Source organism: Amblyraja radiata, chromosome 9 (genome assembly GCF_010909765.2).
Source record: "Amblyraja radiata isolate CabotCenter1 chromosome 9, sAmbRad1.1.pri, whole genome shotgun sequence".
Classification (NCBI taxonomy): domain Eukaryota; kingdom Metazoa; phylum Chordata; class Chondrichthyes; order Rajiformes; family Rajidae; genus Amblyraja; species Amblyraja radiata.
Window position 1 is genome coordinate 25,393,600 of NC_045964.1, and position 13,042 is coordinate 25,406,641.

The following is a 13,042-nucleotide window of genomic DNA, read 5'->3' on the forward strand; positions in this document are numbered from 1 at the left end:
TGGGCAAGTTGCGCCAAAGGGCCTGTTTTCACACTGTATCACTCTATGACTACATTATGCCTCCACCATGCATGAATGCTTCAAAATCAAGTGATCGAGTTTTATTGCTATATACTCAAGCATAGAAACATAGAAAATAGGTGCAGGAATAGGCCATCGGCCCTTCGAGCCAGCACTGCCATTCAATGTGATCATGGCTATTCATCTAAAGTCAGTACCTCTTTCCTGTTTTTTTCCCCATATCCCTTGATGTTGTTAGCCCCAAGAACTAAATGTAACTCTCTCTTGAAAACATCCAGTGAATTGGCCTGCACTGCCTTCTGTGGCAGAGAATTCCACAGATTCACAACTCTCTGCATGAAGAAAGTTTGTTCTCATCTCAGTCCTAACTGCCCCCCCCCCTTTATTCTTAAACTGTGACCCATGGTTCTGAACGCCCCCAACATTGGGAACATTTTTCCTGCAGTTACAGTAAGTGAAAATCTAGCTTTCTCCAACCACTCCCATTTGAAGGCCACTATCTTCCACCGTTTCTACCCAGTGCTTGGTACTTACTTCCAGCAGTCACCGGTTGTCCTCCAGGATGCACCGAGCCACAACCTGATCCATGCCGGTCACCTGGGCAAATTCGGCACAGAGACTCTCATGGCAGCGGCGCAACGCTTCGACGCCTCCGACGGCCCGGGATTCTTGCATTGAGGCTGCTCCATGGCCGGAGCTGCAGTGAGCGACTCGCCAGCCCGGCAAACAGTCGCCAGCCCCGCTCCCCGTCCGCATCTGTCCCCGCCGCTGATTCTGCTTCCAACACCCACGGCCCATGCAGTTGAGATGAGTTTTGAAATTTTAGTTGATCACAGGATTTCTCACAACAGAGCGAGAGAAATTTGTGATCAGCGTGACAATTTGGTGAAATGCGTGATTCTCACGCTCAATGCATGGGAGTTGGCAGCCCTGCCTCTCTATCCCCCTCTACCCCTCTCTCTCTCCCTCTCCTCTCTTCCTCCCCTCTCTCTCCCCCTCTCTCTCTCTTCCCCCTCTCTCCCTCCCACCTCACTCTCCCCCCTCTCTCTTGTCCCCTCTCTCCTCTCTCTCTCCCCCCTCTCTCCCTCTCTCGGTGCAACGCTTCCGACGCCTCCGACGGCCCGGGACACTCTCACTGGAGCTGCTCAATGGCCGGAGCTGCAGCGAGAGAGACTCGGCAGCCCCGCAAACATTCGACAGTGCCGGCTCCCCGCATCTGTCCCCGCAAACACTCGCCAGCCCCGGCTCCCCGCATCTGTTCCGGCCGCTGGTTCTGCTCCCAGCTCTCCAACACTCGCCAGCGCCGGCTCCCCGCATCTGTTCCCGCCGCTGGTTCTGCTCCCATCCCTCCCTCAGCCCCGGCTCTCCAACACCCGCGGACCATGCAGTTTATCCGAGTTTTGACATTTTCGTTGATCACAGAATTTCTCACCACAGAGCGTGAGAAATTTCTGATCAGCGTGAGGGCGTGACAGTTTGCTTGAGGGCGTGATTCTCACGCTCAAAGCGTGAGAGTTGGCAGCCCTGATAGAACCCATGTTTCCGATGCTGTTAGGCAGCAAGTCTACCTTGCTTTGCGTCATTGTACCACACTGAGCAGAGGCCTTGTGAAATTGGCACACTCAGACACAGAAGGACATTGAAAGGGTATTGTAGGTTCAACGACACCTCACGGGGTGAGGTTCTTTTGGAACAGACTATCCAGAGAGACTGTGAAGGGTTATGAAAGTGATTAAATTCATGAATTAACAGTACATTTTAAAAAGAAAATGAACGAGGGAAGCAAACTATAGGGGATGTTTTGGGATCATTAATACTTTCTGAACAAACATCTTTTCCACATTCACATATTCTAGTCTTGTAGTTTCCAAAAGCTCCTAACAGAGCATAACAAAATGGTGGACACACTGCACAGACTGTGGGTGCCACAAAGTCTGGGAGCATGAGTGCACCCACTTAGAATCATTAACTTTAACATGCTCAGTATGTTAACCAGTTAACTATTTGATTTCCTAAGTTGCCTTCTGAGTAGCATTGTAGGAACACAGTGCCAAGTGTAATTTTCGTTTCTAAACCATGCAGCAAAGGAATCAAAATGTAGACCTGTTAAGTTTTGTGAGCATCATTTGCTATCTGTTTAGTATTCACAGCTATTTCATTGCATAAGGTAGGAGTTTAAATGTGAAAGTATAAAGGCAAATGTACTTCCTCTAAAATATAACAAAGGGAAATTTGTAAGCTGTAACAAGGTTTTTGTTGCTTTGCCGATGGCTCCAGAGGACCAGGGGGCGCTGCTCTGGCAGCAGCCATGTCATGCAGCTCGTCAGTTTTTCAACTTTTTTTATTTTTTTAGTATGTTTTAAAGTCTGTATTTAATGTTTCTTTGTGTGTCTTGTGTGGGGGGTGGTGTGGGGGGGTGAGGGGGAAACCGCTTCGGTCGCCTCCTCCACGGAGAGGCGAGTTTTTCCAGGTCGCCTCCCCCGTGGCCTAACATCAAGGATCGACGCGGCCTTTCCCGGAGACGTGCCCGGGGCTTCAGCGGCGGGCGCAGCGTGGACTCTCGGCGTGGAGCGGGTGAACCCTCGCTGGGGCTCGCTGGAGGGGAGCGCTCCGCTTCGCTGACCCGGGGCAGCCGGCAGCCTGAAGTCGCAGCCTGAAGCCGCGGTCTGCAGAGCTCCAGCTGGTGCGGCGTCTACAGCCCGGGATCTCACGTTGGGGACCCGGGGGAAGAAGAAGCCATCACTGCCGGCCCGCGGCCGACTTCTACCGCGGGTCCGGCATGGACTTACCATCACCCCTGGAGGGGAGCTTCGACCGCCGGCCCTGCAGTCTACGGTGCTTCTGGCTGCGGCAGGGACTTTAAATCTTGACCGCCGGCCTGCGGCCTACAACAACTTAAAGCCGCGGTCTCCGGTGAGGAAGAGCCGATCCTGGACTGACTCTGGACTCTGGTCCTGACCACGGGGGGGAAATGGAGGAGGACTGGCCAAATGTTGTGCCTTCCACCACAGTGATGAATGCTGTGGTGGATGTTTGTGTTACAGTTTTATTGTGGTTGTGTGTTCTTTATTATTGTATCGCTGCAGACAACCCAAATTTCCACCAGCCTGGCTGTGTGGCAATAAATTATATCTAATCTAATCTAGTTAAACTTGCGATGTGCATATTCAGGGATCAGTTTTGTTTGCCTGTTATAACTCTAGTAGAGTCTAGTAAGAAAATGTTCATGTTTCCTTCGATTACATTTAAAAAGTTATGCTCCATAGGCAATGACTTGGTGGGCCGTAAGGCTTGTTTCCACACTGTCTCTCTAAAACGAAACTAAAATTAACTGCTTAACAGCTTAGCGTAACTAATATAAGGCATCTCAAAAACATTTGACACTAACCCCCACCCCGGGAGACAATAAGGACAGATAATGAAACATTTACTCAAAGAGGTAGATGTGAAGCTACCTAATGGGCTACAATCATGGGCTGGTGGCTGGAATAAGTCAGCTAGTTAGAGTGTGCATATGAACACACTGTGGACTTGTGTACTTATGTTCTAGGTCAGATGTGGATGCATCTGATGACTCTCCTTACCTCAGGTCCAGAGGCATTATGTAAAACAATGAGGTGAAGGGTTGTGGGGATCTTCATGTCTGGTTTCTCAGCTTTAAGCCAGTCATAGCAAGAACATGGAGTGCAACCTCTCTTATTTAATGGGGCCACTGATCACTAAAAAGGTAATTGAAATTATATGGTATGAATTTAAAAAAAGTGTTAGTTTAGTTTATTATTGTCATGTCCCTGAATCTGGAGGTATGCATTTTTACACTTCTGTACCTCTTGCCTGATGGGAGAAGGAGTGACTGGGGTGAGACTTGTCTTTGATTATGGTGGTAGCCTTGCCGAGGCAGAGTGAAGTGTAGATGGAGTCAATGGAAGGGTTGCTTTGCTTGATGGTATTTAAGTAATATTATGAGCTTTAAGTAATATTGTTTTAATTAATTCACATGATTTGAATCAAATTTTAAATGAAATTAACTTTATTTTCTAATTTTATATATCTTTTAAAATAAAAATTTTCAATGCTTTCCCAATGTTCTTGATCATTAGAGGAAGATTCTGACAGCACAAAAGGCATCAGGGCAGAATGCGGGCTGAACCTTAGCTTCTCCTGCCTGGCTTCGGTCTTAAATCGTTCTGTTTTGCAGAATTGCTGCAACAATCAGTATTTTGGAAGCCACACATTTGCAAAATAAGTGCAGGGACAATGCTAAATGTGGCCTGGGTCCAATGAAATCTGGTCTAATGTATTTACCATCATTATTACAAAATGATCAGCTGTTCTTCCAGTGGAATTTATTTGAATCCACAGACAAATTTATTAAAAATCATGTATCTTGTGATTACACCCGGCATTATCGTGGGTCGCTAAATGTTTTGACAAAAGTTGAAGAAAATTATTGCTGGAGATCCAGCACTCGGCAGGTCTGACGTGTAGAGTTAAACAAAATTAATGTTGCAGGAAATGAACTTTCCCCCAAACTGAAAAACATTAGAGATATTACTGAGCAGTATACTGAAGGAAAGCAAGGAGGAAAGAGCAAAGATTTATTCATAGCTGGATGAATGGTGTATAAATCACAACAGAGAGAGTAGGGTAAGTAACTAACCAAAAAATGTGTCTCGAGATTAAGATGGAAGAAGTAGAATTATTACCTGAAATTGCTGAGTTTAGAAGGCACTCTAATCAAACAAACAAGGGATGAGACATTCTTTTGTCCTTAAAGCGAGTGCTAAATCTTTTACATAGTGTATTTGCAGTGTTTTCTGGTGGTGCCTGTACTCCCAACGTAAAGGTGAATGTGTAGCATCACCTAGTGGTGGGGCTGGGAAGTCAGAACCCTCGTCATTGGTCGGCATGGTCACGTGACCGCGGGGGTTCATTCGCGGGCTTATTAGCCAGTTATCAGCGCTCCTCCCAGCGAGAGCTGTGTATTGTAAGCTCTGCTAGGCACGAGGTTTTCACAGTTTTAGTTTCGTTTTCTGTAAATAAAAACTATTTCACTCAACCTGCCTGGTCTCGCTTCAGTGGTGACCCCGACGATCCGAACGTTTTTCGGATCACAACATGAACGCCCTCAAAATCTTGACGCTTCCCTGCCCAGCAGAACACGGTTTCATTTAAACTGCCCGTTTTCTGGGCGGTTCAGCCTCATGTGTGGTTTCAGCATATCGAGGCCCAGATCGAGATTCGCCAGATTGTCGCGGATTCCACCTACTATTTCTACGTGGTGGGTGCGCTCAGCCAGGAGACTGCCACCCGTTTGCTCCCTTACCTGCAGAATCCGCCCGCCATTAATAAGTATGAGGGTCTCAAGGCGCTGCTGCTGTGCACCTTCGGGCAAAGCTGCCCCGATCGCGCGGCCTGGTTCTTGCACATGGACGGCCGCGGCGATCGTAAGCCATCGGTGTTAATGAGCGAGATGCTGTCGCTCATGGACGGCCACCAGCCTTGCCTATTGTTCGAGCAGGCTTTCCTGGAGTAGATGCCCGATGACATCTGCCTGCTCCTCGCCTCTGACTTCGCTGACCCCCTGCAGCTCGCTGAACGGGCGGACGAGCTGTGGCTCTCCAAGCACAGCCTCGACGGGCCGTTGCACCATCAGCCGACAGCGCCGCGCCGCAGCCGACCATCGTGGATCGCAGTAAGTGCCAGTGGTGTTATTACCACCAAGGCTGGGGTGCGGCGGCCCGACGATGCCGATGTCGCGCCCCCTGCTCCTATCCGGGAAATGCCTCGGCTGATCGCCAGTAGATTATCGCAGTTGGAATACGTCTGGGACCGCCATTCCGGACTCCGATTTCTAATGGACACTGGGTCTGAGCTCAGCATCTTACCTCCGTCCGGGGTCGATACCCATGCTGGTAAGCGTGGCCCCACCCTGACCGCCGTCAATGGCAACTCCATCCGCACATATGGTACTAACACCGTTTCCTTCGTCTTCGACTCTCACCGTTACTCGTGGCCATACACGATCGCAGATGTTTCCCAGCCGCTGCTAGGCGCCGATTTTTTAAGGGCCTTTTCCCTCCTGGTTGACGTCCGGGTCCAGCGTCACGTTCCTCTGGAGTCCCTCCAGCATGCGTCACCGCGGCCCGCAGTTTCCTCCGACCTGCATCTCGGATCTGTGTCAGATGCGGATGGTGCATAGGCTCCGATTCTGGTTGAGTTTCCGGAAATTCGTTCGGACGCCCCTAACCATTGGATTGTCCATCACTTCCTTACCACCGGCCCTCAGCTTCATGCACGGGCGCGCAAGCTAACGCCCGACAAGCTGCGTTTGGCTAAGGAGGAGTTTCAGAGGATGGAGGTCATGGGTATTGTGCGGTGCTCCGATAGCCCATGGGCTTTCCCCATTCCATGTGTTTCCCAAGTCGTCCGACTGGGGGAGGCCTTGTGTGGACTACCGCCGCCTTAACGCCTTAACTATCGCTGACCGCTACCCAGTCTCGCACATCCAGGACATCACGGACCAAAGTTGATTTGATGCGCGGATACCACCAGATTCCCGTCCATCCCGATGATGTGTCCAAGACCGCCATCATCACCCCGTTCAGCCTGTTTGAGTGGCTGAAGATGCCGTTCGGCTTTAAGAACAATGCGCAAGCTTTTCATCGCCTTATGGACATGGTTGGCTGGGGGTTGGACTTTGTATTCATTTACCTGGGCGACATCCTGGTCGCCAGCCGCTCCCTCCAGGAGCACTGTGTGCCCCTCCGGGTGCTGTTCCAGCCGCTCCCTCCAGGAGCACTGTGTGCCCCTCCGGGTGCTGTTCCAGCCGCTCCCTCCAGGAGCACTGTGCGCCCCTCCGGGTGCTGTTCCAGCCGCTCCCTCCAGGAGCACTGTGCGCCCCTCCGGGTGCTGTTCCAGCCGCTCCCTCCAGGAGCACTGTGCGCCCCTCCGGGTGCTGTTCCAGCGGCTCCGGGACCACGGGCTCATTATAAACGCCGCCAAGTGCCAGTTTGGTCTCAGTTCCATTTCCTTCCTCAGACACCACGTTACCCCAAAAGGCGCTACGCCTCTCCCTGGTAAGGTGGAGGTGATTTGGCAGTTTCCTCATCCGCTCACCATTAATGGGCTCCAGGTGTTCGTTGGGATGATTAACTTTTACCATCGTTTGACAGTGCCAAGAGGCCCCCGCGGGCTGCTGCCCCAACCGCCCTCACTGTCGACGCTTCGGATACTGCCGTCGGGGGGGGGTCCTTGAACAGTTTATCAATGGTCACCAAAGATCTTATAGCAGAGCAAGATAGACCACTCCTCCGAAATCCAATGGACTGACGTGTAGTACGTGACGGAACGTTACGGCCGCCATTTCTTAATGCGACACGCGACTTCCGGTATGCCACCCGCTGTGATCCAAAGCAAAGATTATAGAGCTCCTCTATAATCTTTGATCCAAAGCAAAGATCCTCGAGTATCTTGTAGCGGGAACAGCCCCCTCCTTTGCGTAGTTTCCCTTGCATTGTGCAGTTTCCCTTGTATTGCTTTAACACACACTGCACATAATTAAATTTAACGTATATATATTTAATATATTTATATGAATGTGTGTCTGTGTGTGAGAGGCAAGTTAGAGATAATAAAGTTTATTCTCATGTATCAGAAGCAACTTTGATTTAAATCATCACTATTAATTTATTTGACTTGTAAGATGATGTACATAAACCATAAAGGCAATTATATATATAATTATATAGTAATAATAAATATATGCATATATATATTTATACACACATATATACACACATACACATACATATGCACACATACAAATGCACATACATATTGATACATTTATATGCATACATATATACACATATATATATATACATACATATATACACACATATACATGCATATATACACATACATGCATATATACACATACATGCATATATACACATACATATTTATTTATATATATTATCATTTTCCAACGATCAATAAATTTACGATCAGCTCCTGTGGATTGGAGGATAGCTATTGCTATCCCACTTTTCAAGAAAGGAGCGTGAGAGAAAACGGGAAATTACAGACCAGTTAGCCCGACTTTGGTGGTGTGAAAGATGCTGGAGTCAATTATTAAAGATGCAATAATGGGGCATTTGGATAGCAGTAAAAGGATCTGTCCAAGTCAACATTGATTTATGAAAGGGAAATCATGTTTGACTAATCTTCTGGATTTTTTGCCGCAAGGCTTGGTGTTGGGGCTGCAACTGTTTACCATATATATTAATGATTTGGAAAAGGGATTTAGGAGCAAAACTAATGCATACATACCTACATATGTACCCATGCGCTGCTGTGACCCGACCCCCGGAGATTCGGAGGCTCCAACCGCAGGCCTGGCAGACAGTAATATCGGAGCCTGCGGGTCCCTGCTGCAGCCAACACATTTTCAGAAGAGTCTTTAAAAGCCAAGACAATTTGGCAAACACTTTGCAAGCATCCAACACATTTTCTGAAGAGTCTTTAAAAGCCAAGACAATTTGGCAAACACTTTGCAACCACATCAAGGGGGCTCACCACTGCAGTTCGCTTACCGCCACAACAGATCAACGGTGGACGCAATCTCGCTGGCCCTCCACTCTGCTCTGGACCACTTGGACAACAAAAACTCATATGTCAGGCTGTTATTCATTGAGTACATCTCGGCATTTAATACAATCATCCCCTCCAAGCTGGTTACCAAACTCGCAGAAGTGGGTTTCTGCGCATCCCTCTGCAATTGGATCCTCAATTTCCTCATTCTCAGACCACAGTCTGTTCGTATTGGTGGAAATGTGTCAAGACTCGATAACTATCAGCAAGGGAGCACCTCAAGGCTGCGTGCTCAGCCCCCTGCTGTACTCACTCTATATTCATGACTGCATAGCCAGGCATAATCCGAACTCCATCATCAAGTTCGCTGACGACACCACTGTTGTGGGACGTATCACTGATGGGGATGAGTCAGAGTATAGAAGAGAGATCGAGCAACTGTCCATATGGTGCCAGCACAATAACCTTGCCCTCAACACCAGCAAACCCAAGGAAATAATTTTGGACTTTGGAAGGAGTAGGATGGGGACCCACAGTCCCGTTTATATCAACGGGTCGATGGTTGAAAGGGTCAAGAGCTTCAAATTCCTGGGTGTGCACATCTATGAAGATCTTTCCTGGTCCGAGAACACTGGTGCAATTATTAAGAAAGCACATCAGCGCCTCTACCGTGGAAGATTACGGAGAGTCTGTTTGTCAATGAGGACTCTCTCTAACTTCTACAGGTGCACAGTAGAGAGCATGCTGACCGGTTGCATCGTGGCTCGGTTACGCAACTTGAGCGCCCAGGAGAGGAAGACTACAAAAAGTAGTAAACACTGCCCAGTCCATCATCGGCTCTGACCTCCCTTTCATCGAGGGGATCTATCGCAGCAGCTGCCTCAAAAAGGCTGGCAGTATCATCAAGGACCCACACCATCCTGGCCACACACTCATCTCCCTGCTACCTTCAGGTAGAAGGTACAGGAGCCTGAAGACTGCAACGACCAGGTTCAGGGATAGCAACTTCCTCACAGCCATCATGCTATTAAACTTGGCTCTGACAAAACTCTGAACATTAATAGCCCATTATCTGTTATTTGCACTTTATCAGTTTATTTATTCATGTGTGTATATATTTATATAATGGTGTATGGACACACTGATCTGTTTTGTAATCAATGCCTACTATGTTCTCTTGTGCTGAAGCAAAGCCAAGAATTTCATTGTACCATCAGGGACACATGACAATAAACTCACTTAAACTTGAATAGTATAACTTCAAATACATAATTTTTGAAAATTATGCACTTTACGTATGTCCCGCTTTTTGAAGTTTTTTACATCTCCTTTTAACAGTCAAGTCATGCATTTTTCTATTCTTGAATTTGAGTCCATAGTGCATGTGGATACTCACAAAGATAGCTACAATTCTAACCTTGACTCTATTGCAGCACAAGTTCATGTATTTGTATTGCTGTGTGTTATGTATTGCTGTGTTTATTAGATGGGAAATGTTATCCCTGGTCATGTTAACATCATCAAATTCTGTGCGGAACACTTGCTCGCACACTTCACAGAACCCAAGAAAGTATTCCGAAGGCACCATCAATGAGCCAAAGTCAGACGTTGATGTGTCATAGGCTTTATGGTGGATGAATACGAGTGCAGGATCAACTAAAGTGGTATCAGTTCGTAAGAGAACTTCTCTGCACGTGATGCATTTTGACGACAGTTCATGTGAAGTAATGATCCTGTGACAGATGTGACCTGCGATGTAAGCTAGTGTATTTTCTTCAGGGAGATCAATTGAAATGCTGCAGACTGCATTGTGCTGTTTAGTTTTATTTGTATGAGAGACAGATGGAGATGTTTTTTTGACTCTGTTTTTTATTAGTGTTTGCAATGTCAAGATAAATGTGTCTGAGTCGGGGGAACAGTTTGCACTCACAGATGGCTTGATCAGTTCAGCCACCATAACCATCCGAAAAGCACATCGAAATTCCTTTGCAGATGGATTTTCTCTGAATCCGCCCTTTCGCCGAATAGTGGAGAACAAATTCTCCACTACATCCTGATTGATCCTGGATGTGAACATAAAACGGGCGTCTGTGCTTTCCTTGATATGCTGCCACAGTTGTGAAATGCAAGAAATTGCAAGCCGCCATCCCTTGACAAACAACACATTTTTAGCTCCAAGCACTGTCAGGCTTTGGAGTACAGTCAAGCATGATTCAAAGAATGACTTATGTGCAGACTTTTCAGACATAGGCCTCCTTAACTTTTTGGCGTCCTTGTAAAACCTGCTGTTAAAGGAGTCAAAAAGTCCATCAACCATGTCAATAAACTCTGCCGTATAAACAGCCTCCCCAGGTAACTTTCCAAGAGTTGCATAGGTGTAGACACCTGCTGCTACTGAATGGCTAAGCACCTGCGCAGCCTTGTTGACTCTCATTTTAGAGAAGCTGTTTAAAACAAAATGGCCTCTGGTTAATTTATGGGCTTTTCTAATGGGCAACTGTGAATCATGCTCATAAAATGCGTAAATATGTGCCCATTTGATATGTTTTTTTCTGCCATCCTCTCCCTTGACCTCAAAAACATATTTCTCCAAGTTTGATCGAGTGTTTTTCAACAAGTGGGGTGGGTCATGCATGCAATAGATATTGGTTCCCCCGTGGACGAAGAAAGGATGGTCTTCCGTCACATCCAAGTGTGTCGAACATTGCTTGGGCCTTGGTCACAAACAACGGCCTTAGGCTGTAGTCCAATAGCCTTAGCCTTCTGTAAACATTCATTGAGTAATGTTTTCAGTTTGTCAGCCTTTGTGCAGTCCCGTGAAAGAAAGTAACCTACAGGTTGCTTCCATTTCCCCATCAAGCCTCTAACCATGAAAACAAGAGCATGGTTGGCAGGCCTTGACGTCTTCCCTAGAGATCCAAAGTCCTCAAAGCCCTCAACTGAATCCTCAGTAATATTGCACGTAAACTCATTTCGTCAAAGGAGACTACACATAATGTATCTCTCTCTGACATCCCCGCAACCCTGTCTTTCAAAAGTTCAAAGATCTTAGGGGGAAACCCAGGCCGCACTTCAATATTGCACAACCACCTACGTAGTGATGAGATTGATGGAAGTGTGAAAATGCACTGGCAGAACTGATATGCTCGGGGACTCTGGTGGTAGAGGGACAAGGCAACTACCTTGTCTGAATAACTCCATCGTCTTCCTCTTGCACTTCTACGTCCAAACGCATTACGCAACTGCGACGCAAAGAAAGACAGTGCTGGTTCTTGTAAAAATTCACCAGCCCCTCTGATCAAGTCACTGATTGTCTTACTTTCTGTAGTATTCTTTCCCATTGATAATTTGATCAGTTGTACTTTTTTTTTGAGGCGGAAAGTACGCTGTCTTTCCTTCTTCAGAGCTCTGCTGTCATTTACATTTGGTGTGATTTGAAGATCAGGTGTTTCAGGAGTTGTAGAGACACTGCTGGGTTCTTCCCGCGGAACTTTGTCTGCAGCTGAGCAGTAAGAATGTTCTGTCTGTATGTTGTGTGGCACTGCCAATACAAGAAAAAATAAAAAGGGGGAATGAAATGGCAAGCATACTAATTAAAAAGATTAAGCATATACATGTAAATAAATCATCATCTACCACTGAAAGTCTGTTCTTGACCGGTTTTTGCCATCTGTGCTGCGATTTCCGAGAGAATGCCGCCACCTACGGCCGTCTCGCTCAGAGCCCCCCTCCGCCGCATGTGTGCCGACGTTCTCCCCCCCCCCTTTCCTCTATCCCCCCCTTTCCTCTCCACCCCCCTCGCCTCTACCCCCTCTCTCCCCTCCCCCACCCTCCCTCCCCTAAACCCCCTCCCCTCCACACCCCCTACCCTCCACCCAATTACTTGCCTCTTTGCTGTTTTAAAGGCGTTGGTGAGGATGGGAAGTTCTCATTCGTCCTCTTGAGTAACCTGCGTTGGGAAGACAGACGTTTCGGCGGGTTAGGAATGTCGAAGAGCGTTGGAACTGCATTCCAATTTAGCCTGTTCTTGGTCTGCTTGTTGGAAAACTGGTCAAGTTCAAAGTGTAAAGAACAAAGACAACAGTTGGCTGACAAGTACTCCGTAGTTCGGTGTAGGGGATCTTGTCGACGAGTATTCTGGACCCACCGTTGACATCTGAAATTACAGGAGATATCATTTAGGATTAACTAATAAGAAAAAAAATGATCATAACTACATGCCTGCACAATGGATGACATATCACAAGTGCAATTGTTTTCAGTTGTGTGGAGAGACCTGTATATTGACGATGCTTTTTGCCTCTAATATGTCAATTTACCTTAAATGTAGAAGAGTTTATTAAAATCTTCTTACAAAGACCATCGAGAGAAGAGAGGGGAGAGAGGGATCGAGAGAAGAGAGGGGAGAGAGGGATCGAGAGAAGGG

General features: G+C 47.3%; 1 protein-coding gene across 1 annotated transcript in view; it reads left to right on the top strand.

Moving 5' to 3' along the window:
- fsip1 (fibrous sheath interacting protein 1) overlaps positions 1 to 13,042 on the top strand; it is a 309,058-nt gene that overhangs the window by 121,070 nt on the left and 174,946 nt on the right. The window lies entirely within an intron of this gene.